This window comes from Corythoichthys intestinalis, chromosome 14, assembly GCF_030265065.1.
Source record: "Corythoichthys intestinalis isolate RoL2023-P3 chromosome 14, ASM3026506v1, whole genome shotgun sequence".
NCBI classification, from domain to species: domain Eukaryota; kingdom Metazoa; phylum Chordata; class Actinopteri; order Syngnathiformes; family Syngnathidae; genus Corythoichthys; species Corythoichthys intestinalis.
The window spans coordinates 12,787,095-12,809,208 of NC_080408.1; the positions used below are offsets into that span (position 1 = coordinate 12,787,095).

Consider the following 22,114-nt stretch of genomic DNA (forward strand, 5'->3'; position numbering starts at 1 on the left):
TATAGGATTATTATGTGAATTAGAATAAAATTTTGAAACGATTCGACTATATACAACAATTTAGTAAAGCGCAGATGACGAGAAATTAGTCTTTTAATCTGCCGGTTAGCCACGCCTACCATTATAGGGCTCTAGCGTCCCCAACAGGTGGCTGACGTCAGCGGAGTCACGATTTCATCTGATTTAGCATGCAGCCCCTTGAGGGGGAATTATTCACAATGAGGAAAACGCGACGAAGAGAGCCACAAAATGTCATTGTTTCAGTCTCTCTACTCCAATATTTTTACAGGATATTCTTTTTATCCAAGTATTTTTCCCCAATAGCTAAATAAATGGCTTGAGAAGGACCAGTCAGCCCATTGAGGGGGAATTATTCAGAACGAGGAAAACGCGACAAAGAGAGTTGCAAAATGTCATTGTTTCAGCCTCTCTACTTCAATATATTTTTACAGGATATTCCTTTTATCCAAGTATTTTTCCCCAATTGCTATTTAAATGGCATGGTCATGACAAATAACAGCCTTGTGCTAAATGGAATATGAAATAATAAAAATGCACTTATTCAGGACGACATGGATAAATTACTCCATAATGGTCAAAACTGTCGACTTCACCTTTACTGTCACACCTCCCGAACGATATTTTATGACACCTAAATCGGGCTTATGTCATTTCCCTTCCCCAGCTTCAGAGCATGTAAACAAACCAAGCGGCTATGCTAAGGTCGGCTCGTTTTTTTCCGTCTTTTTCAGCCCTCGACACTCAAGCCATCTCTTTAACTGAACATTTTTATGTACTTCCACATCTTAGCAAGTGAATTGGCACCAGGGACATCATTTTCGTTGAGAATTGGTAGGTTTAGGTTTGTAAACATCTCCTTCGTACACGATTTCCATTCATTTCTTATTGGGGACAAACGGGGTTGTATCCTCCCTTAGCAACAGTAGCTAACGTCATGAATATTAATGAGCGGCAGTGACGTGTTGCTTGCAGTACGCCATTGAGCTCCAAAGCACAAAGTTGAAAATCCATTCTAAAGCAATAAAACTGGCCACTGGAGGGCAGTGGCGCATTTGGTAAGACCCGCAACCCTATTCAACGGCAACGAGAGGCCAAGCCGGGACGCCGGCGTAAGACGACCGAATGGATGCCAGGCGGCGGACGACCAAGCAGAACAACCGGTAGGACGTCCGGGATGCCAGTCACTGTGCGACCAAGACGAACGACCGGGACCACTGAATGCCGTTGCGCCCGTGCTGCTCGTGAGCAGAGCCCACAGAGACTCAAAAAATTCATCTTTTTGAGACAGGCAACGATGAGGGAAAAGTTTTACCGGCTGTCGCGGCCACAATCGATCGGGTTACAGTTTCTTTGTGTATATAATCCAGAAACGTCAACGGCGCGACGTGGCCACCGCGAGAACGCAGTGAAACAATCAGCCAATGCACACCAGTCGCAGTGCGGCCGCGTGTTAGACGCGTCCCTAAAGCGGCTCAACGCGACGCACGCGAAAAGAACGGCAGAGTTTATTATTTGACGCGAGACGCAGCCCTCCTGTGTCAATACTACTAGCTAGGATCGGGCAGACTGGAAGTCACTCGTGTAAAAACACGGTCGATTTTCAAACTAATATGCAATCGTAACCCACTTTTGAGTCCATCAGATCTCTTGAGTGGTAGATCGGGGCACAGTTGACTTGTCTTTGTTGATTTACTGCTGTCTTCTCTGCTATAACAATAACCAACACAGCCCCGTGTTCAATACAAAACCCTCCTACCACAACAAAACAAGTAGGAACTAATATTCACATAGGAACTAAAGTTATACAACATAAAATACACAATATAAATGACTACTACATCACATTTGGAAAATATAAACACATAATAAAAAATAATAGCCCATTTAAATAAAATAAATTGAAATGAGCTAAAACACCTGCATTTAAATAATAGGAATAATACACAGATCCTGCTTACACAATTAAATTTATTAATTTCTGTGTGGTGCTTTAACTTGAGAAAATCCACCAATAAAGCTTTTGAAAACCGTTCATAAGGGAAAAAAATTCATTGAGGCATTTCATTTGTAAAATACATGTTAAAATCTTTGTCATAGGGATTACTTTTCTCTTTAGCACAGGACTTCTTTTTTCTTCTTTCTTTCAGAAAGAAAGCTGACCAATACGCGGGGTCTGAAAGGCAAATTGTTGTTGGATTATTATCTTTAAATACCCGCTACTTTCTGAGCAGAATTCTAGCTTTGTATAGGCTAATGTTCCTATTGTTGAAAGCACAAAAGTGTGTAATAAACAACTAGCACATTTATATTTTGCATTTTGTTTTCTAACTGTACCGAAAATGAACCGAACCGCAACCTCAAAACCGAGGTACGTACCGAACCGAGATTTTTGTGTACCGTTACACCCCTAATTTTTAGACATTGACACCTTTTCAAAACGATATCTCGATTCTTGGCAGGAGAAAATCGATAACCTTTTGGGATACAAAGTATCACAATATATCACAATTTCGATATTTTGTCACACCCCTAATAGAGATATTATATAACTTGGCTGACGTACACTAAATGACCTGTCAAATTGGTCTATTACGTTGAAAAACACCACATCTGTCTGGATAGCTATCCCTCCTCTTACACAGAGACTGGAAGATAGATCAAATACTGAGCACACTAGGTTTGGCTCCATTTCAATCCTCGATTGCAAAAGTGTCACACATGTCTCTATTCTGGCTACCTGAAAAGTGGCCTGACCATCCCACTTCTGTCATCAAAAAGCCTAGTCGCAAGCTGATGTACGAAAAGTATTGGACTATTGACTGAATAAATGTGCACCATTTCCCAACAAAACCAACCCAAGACAACATCAGATCCCCAAGGCTGCTTTTGTTCTGCAAGTGTCTAGGCCTCCACTGAGCCAGAAAAAAGGCTTAAGTCCAGCTTCAGCAATGCCTGTCTGTCTGTCTTAACTAGATTCATAGTGATTCAATGCCTGTGTACCGAAAGCTGGGTATTGCATGCCTTGCCCAAGATAAGCGCTGTTTGCTTAGTGGCACATTTCATGCTCAGCGAGCCTGACCTGATGTCCGTCATGCAAAGGTCTGTGGGCCGGAAAAGATGTTAAAGGTCCTGTCTTTTTTAGATGTAAAAGTTTAAACGCCTTAAGACCTCAGGTGTTATATTGTGTGTCTGTTTCATAGCTCAGACAAGAAAGCAAGCATGATGATAACTTACAAAATCTTTGGCAATTCAAGATATTTTTTAATCGTTCATTTGGAAAAAAGAAAAAAAAAAAAAACAAGAAGAGACTGCAAATATGCCTTTCCTTGATCTGTTTTAACAGAGCTGAACCACAATGTTTGTTACTTTAGTTCCAACTACAAGGCAAGAGCAGCCCTTAGGACTTTTTCTTTTTAAAGGTGATCTTGCATTTTTTTCCCATTATTTTTTATAACCTTTGATGCCATCTTATCTGGTTTGCAATGCCCAGAAGGTCCTTTTTCAAAATATTTTAGCAGCTCATTTTTACTGCGATTGAAAACAAGACCGATTTTCATTAATACATGCTTGACTGGATCAACTTTGAATATACACTTTTGGCCAAAAGTATTGGCACCCCTGCATTTCTGTCAGATAATGCTCAATTTATTCCAGAAAATGAAATGATTGCAATTACAAATGCTCTGGTAGTAATATCTTACCGTAATTTCCCGAATATAAGGCACACCCGTGTATAATGCGCACCCCAAATTTACTTGTAAAATCTAGGGAAAATTATTGTACCCGTTTATAACGCACACCCTAATTTTAGCACCAATAAATAGAAGAATACAAGAAAACAGAGCTCGTGTACAGATACAGAAATGTCATTTTACTGACTGGTGAAACACAGCACAAGCATAGCACATTGGTAGTTCAAAATATTACCGTAAACTGACAATATTTTCGGAAATAATAAGATTTGACAACTTCTCCAACTTACCAGAATCTAGGAGAAAACAAAACAAATGTGGCTTTTCTTTTAAAGGCTGCTGTATAACTTGCTCGTTTCATCATGATGAATAAATGTTTCTTCCATGGATTGATACGGTAAAATGAAAGTGAGAACGTTAAGTCGGAAATCTGCGAGAGCTCATCGCTGTCGACAAAACAGTAACAATAGGAACTATTGTTATTTGGGTTTGAGTTTCCCGAGGGACAGATATAGTTGACGGACACAGACAGGAAGTCTGTGTTGTTACGTTTGTTATGGTCCGAGTTGCGGAGCTGCAATAGACGTTGATTCAAATGAGTTCAAGAAACCTAAATTCTGTGCTTTATGAAGAGTGAAAAAAGCAGAATTTAACACGGATGAAATCATTCGACCGATCAGAGTGAAGTATTACCGAAACAAAATGGTGACGTCACGCACTGTAATGGTCAGCAACGGATCGCCGCATACGTTTCTTCAACACAACGTGGCCGTGTCAATAAAAAAAAAAAAAATCGGTTTATATTAGGGCTGTCAAAATTATCGCGTTAACGGGCATTAATTAATTTTTTTAATTAATCACGTTAAAATATTTGATGCAATTAACGCACATGCCCCGCTCAAACAGATTAAAATGACAGCAGTGTAATGTCCGCTTGTTACTTGTTTTTCGGTGTTTGGCGCCCTCTGCTGGCCCTTGAATCCAAATGAGTTAATGGGTCTCAGCACAATGAGTGAGCATGGTGTAATTATTGACATCAACAATGGCGAGCTACTATTTTATTTTTTGATTGAAAATTTTTACAAATTTTAATATAACGAAAACATTGAGGGGTTTTAATATAAAATTTCTATAAATTGTATGAACATTTATCTTTTAAGAACTACAAGTCTTTCTATCCATAGATCGCTTTAAGAGAATGTTAATAATGTTAATGCCATTTTTTTAAATTTGTTGTTATAATAAACAAATACAGTACTCATGTACCGTATGTTGACTGTACTGTATGTATCCGTCTGTAATAATAATTATTATTTTTATTATTTTATATAATAATATATAATAATATATTTTATATATATAATTATATTATTTACAGAAAAATATGGCATATTTTATAGATGGTTTGAATTGTGATCAATTACGATTAATTAATTTTTAAGCTGTAATTAACTCGATTAAAATTTGTAATCGTTTGACAGCCCTAGTTTATATATATATACATACATATACACACATATATATAATTCTGTCTCCATCCATGTACCCGTTTATAATGCGCACCATGATTTTACAAGTTGATTTTGGGGGGGGGGGAAGCGTGTTAAATTCGCCAAATTACGGTAATTTATTTTTCTTGCAATAAAAAAACACAAAAGAGATTGGAAAACAAATTAAATCATTATAATTTTACACAAAACTCCAAAAATGGGGCAGACAAAAGTATTGGCACCCTTTGAAAAATCATGTGAGGCTTCTCTAATTTGTGTAATTAACAGCACCTGTTACTTACCTGTGGCATACAACAGGTGGTGTACAACTAAATCACACTTGCAGCCAGTTAAAATGGATTAAAGTTGACTCAACCTCTGTCCTGTGTCCTTGTGTGTACCACATTGCGCATGGAGAAAAGAAAGAAGACCAAAGAACAGTCTGAGGACTAGAGAAGCAAAATTGTGTGGAAGCATGGGCAATCTCAAGGCTACAAGTCCATCTCCAAAGACCTGAATGTTCCTGTGTCTACCGTGCGCAGTGTCATCAATAAGTGTAAAACCCATGGCACTGTGGCTAACCTCCCTACATGTGGACGGAAAAGAAAAATTGACGAGAGATTTTAACGAAAGACTCTGCGGATGTTGGATAAAGAACCTCGACTAACATCCAAACAAGTTCAAGCTGTTCTGCAATCGAAGGGTACGACAGTGTCAACCCGTACTATCCATCTGCGTCTGAGTGAAAAGGGACTCTATGGTAGGAAAGAAGACCCAACTTCTGACCCAGAAACATAAAAAAAGCCAGGCTGGAGTTTACAAAAACTTACCTGAGAAAGCCAAAAACGTTTTGGAAGAATGTTCTCTGGTCAGATGAGACATAAGAAGAGCTTTTAGGGAAAATGCATCAACATAGAGTTTACTAGAGGCGTGCAAAATTTCCAATTCTTAGATTATTCGCGATTCGGCCATGGAAGATTTTAGAACGATTCACAAACATCCAAATTCCGATTATTGAATTATACCAGGTAAAGCGGAACTAAAACACGGTCAGTGCAGTCTTTAAAACGCAATGAGGAACGGACCGAGAGTAAACATCATGTTCAACTCATGCCGCTAGATTTAAAAAAAAAAAAACAAAAAAAAACAATCATACCTGACTGCGGCCGTCAGCCGCTACAAACAACACCCTGTTGCTAGTTGCTACAAACATACGGCCACATACGGCTACAGTAGATATCACTTATATGTAGAACTAGATGCCAAATGACAGACTTGCCGGCATTACTAAACAGCCGCCATCTTAAAGCAGTAGACTTCCCTAGAAGGCTCTGATGTAGTGAACCTAGTTAACTTTTTATCTAAAATACTCCTAAATCGGCAAAATCTTTACTAGAATCTCTCTTTAAATGATGAAACTGTTTTAAAACTTTGACATGTCGAAAGTAGACGGAAGGGAAAGTTGATTCACAACATTAAATTGAATGTAGTTTAAAGCTGCTGATACAGAATGGGAACTTGAGTATTTCATTTACTGTTATTAACTGTTAACTTGATACTGAAATAGTAGTTTGGTTTAGCATGACAGGATTTTTGAACAATTTTGGAATTTAGGTACAAAACATTTGCATCAATAATCGATTTATAATCGAATCGGAGCCTCTGAATCGTAATCGAATCGTTAGGTGCCCAAAGATTCCCACCTCTAGAGTTTAGAGGGGAAAAAAACCGAGGCCTTCAAAGAAAAGAACACAGCCCACACAGTCAAACATGGCGGAGGTTCCCTGATGTTTTGGGGTTGCTTTGCTACCTCTGGCACTGGACTGCTTGACCGTGTGCATGCAGTCAGAAGACTACCAACAAATTTTGCAGCACAATGTAGGGCCCAGTGTGAGAAAGCTCGGTCTCCTCTCAAAGGTCACGGGTCTTCCAGCAGGACAATGACCCAAAACACACTTCATAAAGCACCAGAAAATGGTTTGAAAGAAACCACTGGAGACTTTAAAGTGGCCAGCACTGAGTCCAGACCTGAATCCCGTAGAACACCTTGGAGAGATCTGAAAATGGCAGTTCAGAGAAGGCACCCTTCAAATCTCAGAGACCTAGAGTAGTTGGCCAAAGAAAAATGGTCTAAAGTTCCAGCAGAGCATTGTAAGAAACTCACTGACGGATACTGGGAGCAGTTGTTCGCAGTTATTTTGTTTAAAGGTTGTGCTACCAAGTGTTAGGCCGAGGGTCCCAATACTTTTGTCTAGCCCATTTTTGGAGTTCTGTGTAAAATGATAATGATTTTTTTTTTTTTTCCCATTCTCTTTTGTGCTTTCTCCTTGCAAGCAAAATATATGAAGATATTACTACCAAAGCATTTGTAATTGCAATCATTTTATGGGAGAAATTGAGCATTATCTGACAGAATTGCAGCCGTGTCACTACTTTTGGCCAGCAGTGTATAATGTTAATGTATATTTAATCTAAACTCTTCGCATTGATTGACCATTGGCGGGTAGGTGTGTCGGTGAGCAAGTTTATTTTAAGACCTGGTCTGGCCATTGCGGGTGTGTGTAGGAAGCACAAAATGGGTAGGTACTTGCACAATAAGACACACCATCACTGATTTCGAATTCGCTTGATTGCAGAGCAGTTTGACTCACAAAAGCTATTGCAAACAAATGACAATACAACATAGATTACAAACTTCAACCAGGTTACACGCTCACTATGCATGGAGGACCAAATGGAACAGAAGGAAATATATGAATAAAATCAATACTCAAGTGTCAATAATTTATCAAATGTGGAATTAATATATAAAAATTTGATTAAATGTCCACTTCATTTATTTTATCTGTCAAAATCACCCATCAAAGTCAGTGGCAGGGACTAACACCTGATTGGTTATCCAGCACATGAAGCCAAGACGGGTCGATTTTAGACAGTAAACATGTTCTGACACACTACGTGGCACTTCCTTTATTCGTGTCAAACCAATGGAGGATGAGTGATAGCAGGTTTTGCTCAAAAATTCATGAAGTGCTGCAACGAACAGCCGAAATGACGCAAACATCTTCAATAAACTCCTGTGCTTTGCACACTACATGTTCTTGGTCAACAGGTCCTGCTTCCACGTAATTAGCAATGTCTAAAATATCTCTAACCAACTCCCAAGAAAGTTAAGGTATATCCTCAATAGCCGCCATGTTTTGAAAGACTTTAGACGACAGCAATCGATTAGACTTGGATCAGTGTTAGTCCCGTCCACGGACTATGATGGTTTGACAGATAAAATAAATCAATGAAGTGCTGTAACATGTGTCCATTAAATAATGAATTAAATGGTGAAATAATTATATATGTTATACAGTGAAGAAAATAAACAAATGAACACCCTGCTATTTTGCAAGTTCTCCCACTTAGAACTCATGGAGAGGTCTGAAATTTTCATTACAGATGCATGTCCACTGTGAGAAAGAGAATCTAAAAATCTAAAAGAGAAATCCAATCACAATGTATGATTTTTTAACGATTTATTTGTGTGATAGAGCTGCAAATAAGTACCCGAATTGGGCCTAATATAAGACTGCCTTGATTATAAGATGACCCCCTCTTTTTCGAGACTCAAGTTTGAAAAAAAGACTTTTTGAACACCAAATTAATTTTATACATAAAATAATTACAGTACATCTGAAACAAATGATTATAACAATATATTTGAGAGAGACAACCCCCCCTACACACTCCTGTGGCGTCGCTGCGAAGTGTGAAGGGGGGGGTTTCACTCTGGATAGCTGCAATTAGCATCTTGGATGTTTGCAAATCCAGTGCTCCCTTTGCTTTGTCAAACACGGAGGAACACAGAGAATGCCAGTCGCTGTGTCCTACTATATGATTGACATGGCAGCACTGAACACTTATACACCGGAAGGCAAGAGAGACGGGTGGACTTCTTGGTGGGTCTTGCAAAGGAATTGGCTCACTCATGTGGCCGCAAAGAAGGCGCAGCAGGAAAAATTGCTTCAGCAACAACCTCCAACACCTAGCCCCGGGAAAAGGGCGAAGTGTCCAATGTCACCACATAAAAAATGTTTTGTTTGTTTCTTATTACACCGTCCCCTGTACGTAGGCAAAATGCAGCTTTTGGAAGATGTAAAAAGGTCGTCCGCCCGATTGCCTGCCTGAGCGGTCCATTGTCCGACAACGCCAAGGCACTCCTGCCTTGCAAACACTCAAGATGCTAGTTAGAGTAATGCAACCATGCGGTTTTGCGAGTGTCAATGGGAATGACTAATGAGAACCTCAATGCTCACAAAACAGATGCTGATTAGGGTCAGATGACCCTTCTCTGTATACAAAAGTGATTTGTATCAACTGATCCTCTACTGATGGTAGTTCTGGTGTTAAGCAGGGGAACCTTCCGTGCCATGCATGATTTCAAAGCAAGACGTCTAGTAACCTTGGAAACGGTGGTCCCAGCTCTTTTCAGGTCATTGACCAACTCCTGTCATGTACATCTGGGCTGATTCCTTACCTTTCTTAGGATCATTGAGACCCCACGAGGTGATATCTTACATGGGGCTTGTGAAAGAATATATTTTATTCATGCTTATAAAACACATAACTGGTGTGATACTATATTCATTTGTTAGACTATTCATCCAGGTTCGTGTGTTGTATTTTTTTGAACTTCCAAAATGACGCCAGTTGACTGCCTTATCACGTTTTGACTCCCTTTCGTCCCAGCTACAGCGAAGTTTCCAAGGTCGTACCTTACGATGTTATCCTGTGGAAAATCCCCTGGTTGAGCTGTAATAAGTTTTACTTCTGTTTCACAGTAAGCATCCAGTTTTGAGAAACAATACCAATTAAGGCACTTCCTAAACTGTTGCTCTTCTGAACTAACCATTCACTGCATGCCATGTACTCACTTTCTGCATTTACCATGTATTATCATGTGATTTTGCTAAATAAAAGGGCGTGCACAACAGAAGAGAGTCGGAGATCGTCCCCGTGCACGTTAAAAAATGGAACTCGAGTAGTTCTGACTGGGATGTGTGATTGGGATGTGTGATTTACGTTTCCTTGTTACTGTCTTTATAATAGAATACTGGTTGTGTTTTATTTCCGGACAGGGCTCCACTCAGATTGAGATTGACTCAATTTTCTAATGATTGCTCCAACAGTGGACCTTTTTTCACCAAGTTGACTGGCAATTGCTCCATAGCCCTTTCCAGCCTTGCGGAGGTGTACAATTTTGTCTCTGTGGTCTTTGGACAGCTCTTTGGTTTTGGCCATGTGACAAGTTTGAGTCTTACTGATTGTATGGGGTGGACAGGTGTCTTTATGCAGCTATCGGCCTCAAACAGGTGTCTCTGATTCGGGATAATACTTGGAGCGGAGGTGGACTTTTAATAGGAGGACTAACAGGTCTTACGGGGTCAGAATTCTAGCTGATACAAAAGTGTTCAAATACTTTTTTGAAGCTGTATCACACAAATAAATTGTTAAAAATCATACACTGTGATCTCTGGATTTTTGTTTTTAGATTATCTCTTTCACAGTGGACATGCACAAATTTCAGACTCCTCCATGATTTGTTGATATGGGAAGAACTTGAAGGGCACCAAAGTTATTTGACAGACTGAAAAATGTCCATATGAAGTAAATCTGAGTAAATTGGGATTAGGTAATCATTTTTGCATTACTTCTACTTTTTGTAACATTTTTATTTGGTGGTGTGACATCAGATTTTTCAGCAGGAAAATATGTGCCCTCACTCAATAGAGGTTGAAAAACACAGCTTTAATGTACATTGACGCAACCAGTACGTGTATGACCTGTGCGCCCCACTCTAGACGCGAGTACTTTGCGGGTGAGCTGCACGGTCAATGTCGAGCAATTAATCAAATCTACCAGCATGGTTTGCATAATGAACAAGCGCAGAATTTGGACTCGTGAACCAGCCTCCTCCTCGTTGCCACCAACTCATTAAGTCAGTTTTAAAGTTGCCAAGTGTGTGATGCCTGCCTGTGGTTGTCAGTTATCTAGACACAGCACCACACAATGAGGTGTGTGTGCTTGTATGTGTGCAGGAGAAGCGCAGCTGTGCCTGCCTCCATTGGCAGGTAGTTGTTTTGTTTTTCCACAGCACACATTTGCACTGCAAATAGTCCAATTTGTGGATACTGCACAGCAACTTTGTATGCGGTCTGTGATGTTTCTATTGCCCTTCCTTGGAACATTAGGATTAAGGATGTGCAACCTTTTTCCCTCATTTGGTTACCCAATCAGGAAAATTAACTATTGATTCATAATAGGGCTTGGTTGTTAAGTTTTTACAGATCATAATGTTTTGGGGGAGGTCAATATGTTTTTGTAACTTGTATAGTGACGTGTCTCTGCTGATATACTGAAACATGGCTACAAAAGAGTTTGCAGAACGAAAGTGTTCTAAGTTGGAAACTTTTCTAGCCAATGAAAAGCAGCTTGTGACTAATTCATGCTAAGAAATTCATATTGTTAGGACAAAATTATATTTCATGAAGGCATTAGTAATTTACTGTCACATCTATTAGAAATACCAATGAGCTATCTGAGAATTATAAGCACAGTGTTGCCTCCACCCTCAGCAGTATGTTATCACTAAAAGTGTAATCTACAAAGGATGAATCAGGGCAATTGGAATTTCTTGTTTGCTGAATTTGTTTTGTTTTTGCCGTTTTCAACAAAACAATAAAATAAGGGGTGTCAAACGATTAAAATTTTTAATCGAGTTAATTACAGCTTAAAAATTAATTAATCGTAATTAATCGCAATTCAAACCACTATAAAATATGCCATATTTTTCAGTAAATTATTGTTGGAATGGAAAGATAAGACACAAGATGGATATATACATTCAACATACGGTACATGAGTACTGTATTTGTTTATTATAACAATAAATCAACAAGATGGCATTACCATTATTAACATTGTTAAAGCGATCCATGGATAGAAAGACTTGTAGTTCTTTAAAGATAAATGTTAGTACAAGGATTAGAAAAATTATATTAAAACCCCTCTTAATGTTTTCGTTTTAATAAAATTTGTAAAATTTTCAATCAAAAAATAAACGCCGTTGTTGATGTCAATAATTATTTACACAATGCTCATGGGTGCTGAAGCCTATAAAATCAGTCGCATCCAAGCGTCAGCAGAGGGCGATAAAACTCCGAAAAACACAACAAGTACACATTTCACTTTGCTGTCATTTTAATATGTTTGAGCGGGGCATTTGTGTGTTAATTGCGTCAAATATTTTAACGTGATTAATTGAAAAAATTAATTTCCGCCTGTTAACGCGATAATTTTGACAGCCCTAAATAAAATATATCAAATTAATGTTGTCTTAATGAGTGAAACAACAAACCGGCATTAACGGATTGGCCTAAAAATTGTTACAGTATATTGAACATTATGCTAGCATGTTGACCATGGTTGATAGAGATCGACCGATATGGGTTTTTTGGGACCGATACCGATTATTTGTAATTAGAGGGGCTGATAACCGATTTTTGGAGCTGATATTCATTTGCAGTAAAAGTATAAAAATTGGCGTAAAAAAATAGATTAATGCAAACAGTGAACTTTAATGAAATCCTGAAAGCACGTTTATTGAATCAGACAAATAAAAAAAATAAAGCTTCAGGGGTGTGTAAATTATTTCTAAACAAGAATAACGTAGAAAAATGCTGATTCATTGAGTGGGTCCAGTCAAATCCGCTCACTGCTAGAAATCCACTCACGGCTGAGAACAGCTGCGCACACACACACACACACACACACACACACACACACAATGAGTTGCCACAGTACACTAGCGTTTAACAAGCTAAACAATGAGTGACACATTCTGCGCCTCTGAAGGTAGCGCTGCCAAGGTTCTTTGCCAAGATCAAAGCTTCAACACCTGTCAATCTTCGGTATCTTTAACAAGCAAAACTCGCAGTGTACTGCTGACCAAGAAAAGCAGCAGTGAGTGAGGCTGTACGAGCATGGAGCAGAAAAACATATCGTTTTGGGGTTTTTTTTAACGAAAACCCTAGATTCCGATCCTCTGAAAAATGGCGCGATCCCTCAACCCCATCCTTATTTTTAAATTGACATTTTCATATCGGCCGGTAGGATTTAAAAAAAGGCCAGTACTGATATACGTCAAATTTCCAAATACAGTGGGGCAAATAAGTATTTAGTCAACCACTAATTGTGCAAGTTCTCCCACTTGAAAATATTAGAGAGGCCTGTAATTGTCAACATGGGTAAACCTCAATCATGAGCGACAGAATGTGTGGAAAAAAAAAAACAGAAAATCACATTGTTTGATTTTTAAAGAATTTATTTGCAAATCATGGTGGAAAATAAGTATTTGGTCAAGACCAAAAGTTCATCTCAATACTTTGTTATGTACCCTTTGTTGGCAATAACGGAGGCCAAACGTTTTCTGTAACTCTTCACAAGCTTTTCACACACTGTTGTTCTGATCCGCAAATGCGGAGAACAAGATTGAACCCAAAAACAGACAACAGAGGGGAAGTGTTCGGGGATTTAATAATCACAAATAAAACAAAACACGCGAACGCGGTAAAATGGGAATAACAAAAGGGGTCCGTGACAAATAGGTCGACGGGGATCAAAAAACGCGAAAACTGAGCGGAGGGCAGAGAGCCAAAAAGACAAACAAAAATACACTCAATACCTGCACAAGGCAGAGGATCACAAACCTAAGACGTCCGACGAACTAGAAGGCAAATACAAAGAGACTCGAAAGCAGTACGTGTTAATGGCGACCAGCAAGGGAAATATCTCAGCATTCTTCTCCCGGATAGCCTGCGTTTATATACTATAGCTGACGAGCAGGGATTAGCTGCAGGTGCGTCGTCGGCACGCCCCCACAGCCGGCTCTGCAACAAAAACAAATTCTGACAGGCAGCAGAACACGACAACTGTTGCTGGTATTTTGGCCCATTCCTCCATGCAGATCTCCTCTAGAGCAGTGATGTTTTGGGGCTGTCATTGGGCAACACAGATTTTCAACTCCCTCCACAGATTTTCTATGGGGTTGAGATCTGGAGATTGGCTAGGCCACTCCAGGACCTTGACATGCTTCTTACAAAGCCACTCCTTTGTTGCCCTGGCTTTGTGTTTGGGATCATTGTCATGCTGGAACACCCAGCCTCGTCTCATCCTCAATGCCCTTGCTGATGGAAGGAGATTTTCACTCGAAATCTCTCGATACATGGCCCCATTCATTCTTTCCTTTACACAGATCAGTCGTCCTTGTCCCTTTGCAGAGAAACAGCCCCAAAGCATGATGTTTCCACCGCCATGCTTCACAGTGGGTATGGTGTTCTTCGGATGCAATTCAGTATTCTTTCTCCTCCAAACAAGAGAACCTGTGTTTCTACCAAAATGTTGTATTTTGGTTTCATCTGACCATAACACATTCTCCCAGTCCTCTTTTGGATCATTCAAATGCTCTCTAGCAAACCGCAGACGGGCCTGGATGTGTACTGGCTTCAGCAGGGGGACACGTCTGGCAGTGCAGGATTTGAGTCCCTGGCGGCGCATTGTGTTACTGATAGTAGCCTTTGTTATTGTGGTCCCAGCTCTCTGTAGGTCATTCACTAGGTCCCCCCGTGTGGTTCTGGGATTTTAGCTGACCATTCTTGTTAACATTTTGACGCCACGGGGTGAGATGTTGCATGGAGCCCGAGATCGAGGGTGATTATCAGTGGTGTTGTATGTCTTCCATTTTCTAATAATTGCTCCCACTGTTGATTTCTTTACACCAAGCGAAGAGTGAAGAGTTACAGAAAACGTTTGGCCTCCGTTATTGCCAACAAAGGGTACATAACAAAGTATTGAGATGAACTTTTGGTACTGACCAAATACTTATTTTCCACCATGAGTTGCAAATAAATTCTTTAAAAATCAAACAATGAGATTTTCTGTTTTTTCCCACATTCTGTCTCTCATGGTTGAGGTTTACTCATGTTGACAATTACAGGCCTGTCTAATCTTTTTCAAGTGGGAGAACTTGCACAATTGGTGGTTGACTAAATACTTATTTGCCCCACTGTATGTAGGCTTTCTCGCAACAAGTGGAATTTGTCGACTTGATGATGAAGTGCTGTGTTCGCATGTGAAAATAATAGTTTTACTCCGTTTACAGACAGTATAGTCTTTGGGCATATGTCGAAAACATTACACACCCTTCAACTAAGGGAGTTCCAAAAAAAATCAATTATTAGATGCATCGTGATTCGACACATGACGATTCGATTACGATTCATCAAGGTTTAAAAACGATGATTTTCCCTAATAACTTTTATGACATCCGCTCGTAGCGGAACGAAATTTAAGACACCTTTAACGGACGCACGCACAACGTTATGATGGATGCTGCTGGTTACTGAGTGAGAGATTTACTCCTTTTCAAAAGACTGGAGAATACATTTTTGTATGAGAAAGGCATGGACCCGGCGGTTGCGCTTCAGCGCGCAAGTTATTTTTTAGTGCGAGAGGGGAAGAGCGATAGTTCGTCTTTCAGATGTCCAGCTGTAGTTTCAAGTCATGTCAATTGAAAAATGTCCTGCGTGTGTTGCTAAGACCCGTGTGCATCTATAAGAGGTGAGCACACGAACCCTCTTGTACTGTTTAGCCTTTATTGTTGTCGTTTTTGAGATGTTAACAGTTAGCGCCGAGCGCTAAGCTAATTAGCTAATTCGCTAATGTGTATTTCATACACAGAACATGTAAAACCCTGATTAAGTACAGCGGTAACACTACAAACATGCAAAATAGTACAGAAATATGTGAAAACAAAGTATATTGGTTAAAAGAAGTCTTATTTCTAATGACACTTTGTTCCCAGAAAATGTGGACTTCCTTCCACTTCTGTAAATGTTACTGTATTGTTGAGAGAAATAAGTACTGCCTTTAAAATGGTTAATTTTTTTGCACTTTCTTTTAAAAATAAATAAATAAATAAATAAAGCAGCTTAAGGTCAGCTTTTTGTTGTATGGACATGTTTCCATCATTCCTGGATATTTTAAATTAACAATTGACATAAATTTGTTTGGCTACTTTATTGTTTAGTAATGTACGATGCATCGATAATCGTGATAACCGCGATCATCGTCAATACCGTGATCATCGTTCAATAATCGAATCGTAACACCCTGAATCGTAATCGAATCGAATCGTGGGGTGCCTAAGATGGCATACCCCTACCTTATCTTATGTAGAGTTGCACAGGTGGACCAAAATATTTGCAGCCAGGGTGCAGATAAATCAGACCAAATTCCTAACATGTGGACAAATCATTGCTTTTGCAATGTTCACTAGAGATGTCCCGCTCGATCGGCATCGATCGGGTCCGATCACATAATTTTCAAAGTATCGGAATCGGAAAAAAAATATCGGCCATGCCTCTTTTTAATTTTTTTAAAAATTAAATCGTTTTCTAATTGTATTTAAGGTTACAGACATAATATGTTACACTCATCCAGAGTCTTTAGTTTAGGCTTAAGGTAGGGTTATCAAATTTATGCCGATAACGGCAGTAATTAATTTTTTAAAAAATGTATCGCGTTAAAATATTTAACGCAATTAATGCATGCGCTGCACGACCCACTCATGCATTGTCGCGCTCAATCTGTAATGGCGCCGCTTTACCTATACAGAGAGATAAAAGGCAGCGTAAAATGAGTAGAGTGAATTTTGGCAGCCTTTGGAGCCTTTTTTTTAATTGGCTAAAGCCTTACAATCCCTCTCCCCACGATTAGAAATATCATGGGAAGCAATGTGGGGAAGCAAGGTAGCAATTGATCTTTTTCTTAACACCTTATGTTATTTCCCAACGCAGAGAAGATATATCAATTGGTAGCACTACGCACAGTCATGTTTCCACTTCCCATCATGCAGTTGGGCATGGCTACAGTATCATTTACTGAAAGCTCGACAAATGCACTAGATGGCAATATTTAGTCACAATATACAAAGTCACATTTATCCTTTAAGAATTAGAAGTCTTTCTATCCGTGGGTCCCTCTCACAGAAAGAATGTTAATAATGTAAATGCCATCTTGAGGATTTATTGTCATAATAAACAAATACAGTACTTATGTACTGTATGTTGAATGTATATATTCGTCCGAGTTGTATTCATTTTTTTCTTAATGCATTGCCAAAATGTATATGATCGGGAAAAATTATCGGGAATGATTGGAACTGAATCGGGAGCAGAAAAAAAGCAATCGGATCGGGAAATATCGGGATCGGCAGATACTCAAACTAAAACGATCGGGATCGGATCGGGAGCAAAAAAACATGATCGGAACAACCCTAATGTTTACTGTAAAAGGGGATGCATTTTTGGCAATATTCATCAGATTAGATTTCGCGTTTTCCTTCTTATGCACAAAACCAACGCAAAAATGATTCTGTTTTGTAGATTTTTTTTTTTTTTGGTTTATTGATTTGAGGATACTTTTGAGGAAATACATTTCTAAAAGACAAAACCAAAAAACAGTTTTCTTTCTTCACAGAGATATAGAGTTGATGTCAAAAGGGGGGCACACACTGCTGAACTCAAATTCATGAGATGAGGTATATGGCAGGTTTCAATATCTGATTTATTGCTGGGAATATGAAAACAAATCTCTTCAAAGATCAAACAAAGACAGCTGTAACAGCAAAGAGACAGCATGAGACAAAAACTTAACTCGAAGATGATGTTATAGCTTCCTACTGCAATTCCGACAAACAAACAAAAAAAAAACCTACTGGCACAGGACAAGAAACAAGAAAGTGTCACATTCTGCTGCTGGTTGGATTTTGTTTTTGTTGCAGACCTGGTAGTGGTGGGCGTGTCCGACGTCTCACCTGAATCCAATGCAGGCTCATCAACATGGCATTTAAGCGCGGGTGATCTCAGAGAAGGCTGCCGAGATATTTTCCTTGCTGGTCGCCATTCGACACCCTTGTCATTCGAGTAACTTGCTATTTTGGTAATTTCGCCCCTTCGGTGGGTTTTGGTCGCCTGTCGCTTTAGTTTTGTATGCCTCTACCTTGTGCAGGTACGTGAGTGTATTTTAGTTGTTTTATCGGCTCTCTGCCTACCACCTTGGTTTACCTTCGCGTTTGTATATTGATCCCCGTCGACCTCCTGTCACGGACCCGTTTTGTTATTTCCCCTTTTGGCCGCGATCGCGTGTGTTTTTGTTTTGTATTTAATAAACCCTTGTACGCTTCCCTCAGTCGTTTGTGTCTGTTGTCAGGTCCAACCTTGTTTCCGCGTTCGCAGAGCCTTAACAGAAAGGTATATAAGGAGCAGGGCTAATGATAAACAAGTGTGGGCAATCAGGTAATTAGGGGAGGAAAAACAAAACAAAGAACCCACCAATAACGCCGCTGACGGCAGCGTGTATCAGTTGAGTTGTTTTAGGACACCTGGATCAGTGGAGGTCTCAAACAGAGATCTTAACTACTCCACCTACTCAAAGAAATACACACGCTACAAGAATAGAGACCCAAATAGACTAGGAGACACATGTAAACTCCATAGGAACTCACAACACAATGAGTCTTCCTTGTGTACATTTATAAACTTTTAAATGATTCCAGGATCTATATAGATGTCACATTACTAAGCCTGTCGCAATATGCAATAATTCCATTTATCGCAAGGTACATAAAAATGAAGGCGATAATTTTTCCACTGCGATTTATCGCGTGCACCTGCATGCGCGCGTGCGGCTGACGTGCTGTTAAAAGTTCGGCTTCCTTGTTACCAACTACGAAAAATGCATTTTAGTTCTGTTTTTAGTTTAGTGCAGGTGGAGAAAAAAAGAAAAGGTGACGCTTACCATTGAAATGAAGATGTGAATGATAGCAAAATATAAGCACAGTGTGTGCATCCATGAACTGGGTCGTAGAATGCCGATCTCGGCCAGCGGTCCCCCTCCGTTCGCCAGTCTTTATAAGTTAAGGTGACAGTTCTTATGGTGGTAACATCGCCTAAGAAATCGCTAGCTTCGTCAGGTTTCAAATCATTTATTCCATCAACTCGTCAAGTGTCCACTGCTGTTGACGCCAGGATCGAAACAGAAAGTAAAATAGCGCTCTCCTGCTTAATGTCAGCCCCGTGGTGCGTTCAGGTACAGAAAAAAAAGTCTGCCACATTAGAAGCCAATTTGTTACATTATTACAGGTACTGTACTGTATTATTGTTATTATTGCTATTATATTATTGTTATTCTGATTTGTATTCATATTTTATTTGTTTTGCTCTTTGTAATTACTATTTGCAATGGTAACAGCAGCACTTATTTTGGATATAGTGTGGGTTTTCGGGCTGTGGAACAAATTATTGGAATTATAATGTATTCTTATGGGAAAATCCTGCTCGACATATGACCATTTCGACTTACAAACAAGCTCCTGGAACGAATTAACTCCGTATTTAGAGGTACCACTGTATTACACATGGAACGACATAGCAGAAGCTATGAGGGGAAACGTTTTCATTTGCCTAGATGCTTAAATCCTTAAGTGCAATTTTATTTTTGTTAAAAAACACATTTTATATCTTCTGTGTTTCTGTGCAGTATTAATATTGTTATCTTTTACTTAAAAGAGGCATGGTCTATTGTTTTTAGTTGTGATTTCCTAAAAAGTATTTTTGAATTTAAGGGTAAACATTTATTGCGTTTAAATGGGTGTACATGATCTATTAATATATACTGTATTCTCACAGTGTTATTGTATTTTTTTTTTAATTGGGGGGGGTGCAATAATATCGCATATCGCAACAATTTATGTAATAAATTATCGCACACTAAAATTTGTTATCGCGACAGGCCTACACATTACATCATATTCAACATAATATGCTTATATACAGTATAAATGGAACTTTGTGTGTGTGTTCGTTCCCTATGGACTCCAAAATGGCTGAGCAGACTTTGACAAAATTTTACACAGTTTCGCATAGAAAACGCGACCTGATTTCGGAGGGGACTACGCCATCTTTTGGGCAAAAGACGCATCTCTTGCAATTGCAATGTCGCAGTTGGCTTTCAAACTTTACGGTTTCATATACAGTGGGGAGAACAAGTATTTGATACACTGACGATTTTGCTGGTTTTCCCACTTGCAAGCCATGTAGAGGTCTGTAATTTGTATCATAAGTTCTCTTCAACTGTGAGGGACGGAATCTAATACAAAAATCCAGAAAATCACATTGTATAAATCTTCAATAATAAATTTGTATTTAACTGCATGAAATAAGTATTTGATACATTACCAAATAGTAAATATTTCGGCTCTCAGTTCTTTTTTAAGAACCCCTCCTGTTCTCCACTCATTACCGGAAGTAACTGCACCTGTTTGAACTTGTTACCTGTATAAAAGACACCTGTTCACGTGCTCAAACAAACAAACTCTAACCTCTCCACAATGGCCAAGACCAAAGAGCTGTTTAAGGACATCAGGGATAAAATAATAGACCTGCAAAAGGCTGGGATGGGCTACAGGAAAATAAGCAAGCAGCTTGGTGAGAGGGTATTTTATTCAAATTTTTGAATTCATAATCTTGTATTTTCTAATATTTTTATCACATAACTATGTTTTTTTTTAATTTAGCCGTCTAATAATTTACTATTAACATTTTGTATATTTTTGTCATGTTTTATTGCATAAAAATATATATTTATAAATACTGTATCTTTTATTTTTTTTTATTTTCTTCCACATAAAAAACACTTTTTCCCATTAGCTAAAAATGCTGAAGAAAAACTAATTAAAAATTGCAGTCCTACAACAAAAGTTCACCTGGCATCTGCATGAAAAACTCCAGCAAAGTTCAATTCACACCTGCCGGAAAACAATCAAAATCCTCCAAAATCAAAATTCTTTCAATTCCACCACTAACACTGACAAAAAATTCAAAAATAAAGACATGTTTTTTTAAAAAATCCAAGTAAAATTGCCCCCAAAACCTAAGCAAAAGGAGCCAGTGTAGAGACCGGGGGCGGGAGATGAAGCAAAAGGTGGATGCTGCTAAAAGAGGCGAGCGTGTCCAAACGATTCCACGAGCACGTATGTGTCCTGCGTAGATGTGCGGGATGAATTGGAGCAATGCATGCGCACAACAGCTGTGGCCCGAACACCAACAACAAAACAAGAAAGACAAAAAGAAAAAACAAGAGAAGAAAACGTGAGATCAAATGATCTACTCACCGAGCGGGAGTATGGAAAAAGAAATGTAGCAGGTGCTTGGCTCACAGGCAGGCTGACACTCTTTCCAGTGTGTCCGCTCGCTGCTCACAGCATCAGCCGGCGCTGGCGTCACGTGACTCAGGAGGGGGCACGCTTGTGTGGATTGTGACGTACACGCACGTGGGTTCATTTGGACTTCCTTTTTTTCCATTCTACCCTGGATGAATGAATGTATGGAGCATGCAGATATATGTAAATACACATCCTCGTAACACATCATAAGGTACACGTAATGAATTTTACTTAAGATAAATCGTAACTTTGTTAATTGAAGAACAATTCCTTTATCACTTTTCTCTGGTTCAAAGTTTGAATTGAGGAATATTAGGTAACACTTTATTTGAGTGTGGCGTCTTAAGACTATCATAATTATCCATGACACTGTCATAAGCGTTAATGAATGCTTTACGACAGATGTCATTAAGTGTCATACGGCAAATTATGTCACTTTTGAATGGATGTAAAAGATGCGGACTGGACATAAATTGAGTTTATTGTCTAAATTTGCCGGATGACACTTAATGACATCTGTTAGAAGTATTCGTTAATGCTCATGACAGTGTCAGGTAGGGGCGTCACTGGACTTAATACAA

The 22,114-nt window shown here is 39.1% G+C and overlaps 1 protein-coding gene across 3 annotated transcripts in view; it reads right to left on the reverse strand.

The window, feature by feature from the left end:
• LOC130929692 (RNA-binding Raly-like protein) overlaps positions 1-21,848 on the reverse strand; it is a 208,670-nt gene extending 186,822 nt beyond the window's left edge. The window contains exon 1 of one of the 3 annotated variants that reach the window (XM_057857082.1): positions 21,483-21,550. The gene's annotated coding sequence lies outside the window, so the exon portion shown is untranslated. Of the gene's footprint in view, positions 1-19,108; positions 21,444-21,482 lie in introns of those variants that run through there. The other 2 variants (XM_057857083.1, XM_057857080.1) reach the window with 2 other exon arrangements.
• Between the last annotated feature and the right edge of the window lie 266 nt (positions 21,849-22,114).